General features: G+C 34.2%; 1 long non-coding RNA gene across 1 annotated transcript; it reads left to right on the forward strand.

Moving 5' to 3' along the window:
• The first annotated feature begins 6 nt into the window (after positions 1–6).
• Positions 7–1,003, forward strand: LOC119644047. Its single transcript, XR_005248472.1, has 2 exons — positions 7–761; positions 845–1,003. It is a non-coding gene; the product is annotated as an uncharacterized LOC119644047 (long non-coding RNA).
• Positions 1,004–1,346: the final 343 nt, after the last annotated feature.

A 1,346-nucleotide genomic window follows, 5' to 3' on the forward strand; every position in this document is an offset into this window, starting at 1 on the left:
TCTGGACGCCAGTGTTGTTTAGACCCTAAGTTTATAGGGATAGTCTAACTCTCTGGAGGGTGTGGGATACGCTTAAATAACCTGTGTGCCTTGGGTCACCGTGGGATTAAGCCATCATGGCAGATACCCACGCTAAACCCTTAACATAATATACTCTAAACTTTGTGTATTATTAATTAGCATCAAATTCGAACTCGATCTGTTAGCTGGATGTCTTAAAAAATCTCTCTTTGCCGTAAAAATAACGTTATCGTCTACGAATTCGACAAAACCATTGGAAGGTATTGCATGCAAATTAATATTAAAAGTGGCCTAAATCGATCGGTACAACAAAAGAACAAATTATTAATTTTTTTTTTTTTTTCGCTTTTGCCCATTAAATTTGCTCTAACTGTACAATAAAAATAAATATTTATAAATTCTAATTTTAAAATGAAGATGACTGGCACAGAAAATTCGCCTAAAGCCAAATATGATTTTCTTACATTGGACTTTACTTACTTTTGCTTTTATTGATATGTTATTTTATATGAAATTTATTTACATCATTTTGTATAAAATTTTCGAGTAGCAGAGACATTTCAGCACCTGACCTCCAAACCTATATGTTATATACGTTGTAGGTAAATTTTGAGTTTGCAATATGAACACCTTTCCTTTTCACATTTTTTTTTTTTTTTTGCTTGCTGTTCTCACTGCACGACGGCTTATTTCGCTGAAATCGATTCTTATAAGTTTGCGCAGATAAAACAAAATACGAGGTGTGTTCAAATAAAATGATGACTTTTTATTTTTCTTGAAAAATATTTAATTATACATTGATTATTATTTTGTCCCATTCAAGGTATATAACATACTTGTGCCCGCGCTTTTTTCGATCCTTTTCTGATATGCGTTTTTTTTGGCACAGCCTGGAGCTTCACCAGTGATGCGTTCGCTATCATCTCCATCGTTTCAGAGGTATTCTCGGTTTCAGAATTAGGAAAAGGTCGCAGGAAGCCAAGTCCTGCGAATACGATGAGACCATGAGACATAATTACGGTATTGTTAAGTGAAAATTTAACAGTTTCAGAACAACGTTTTATGCCTAAAATATCACAAAAAAATTGCAGGACATGCCGCTATCCTCAACTAGTTGTCCAATAGTGATTCGATGATGCTCCGTTCATCATGTTCATCCATCGTCACTAATATCTTCTCGGCTTTTCGTGAAGACCACTTGTGCCACTTATGAACATTTCTTTTTTTTCGCCCAAAGTAAGCTCATCAAAGCCCACAATCAAGATTTTAAGTGATTTATGACACTTGATTTAATTTCTCGGATAAAATTTAATGCAGATTCTTGA

Source organism: Glossina fuscipes, unplaced genomic scaffold (genome assembly GCF_014805625.2).
Source record: "Glossina fuscipes isolate IAEA_lab_2018 unplaced genomic scaffold, Yale_Gfus_2 81786, whole genome shotgun sequence".
NCBI classification, from domain to species: Eukaryota; Metazoa; Arthropoda; class Insecta; order Diptera; family Glossinidae; genus Glossina; species Glossina fuscipes.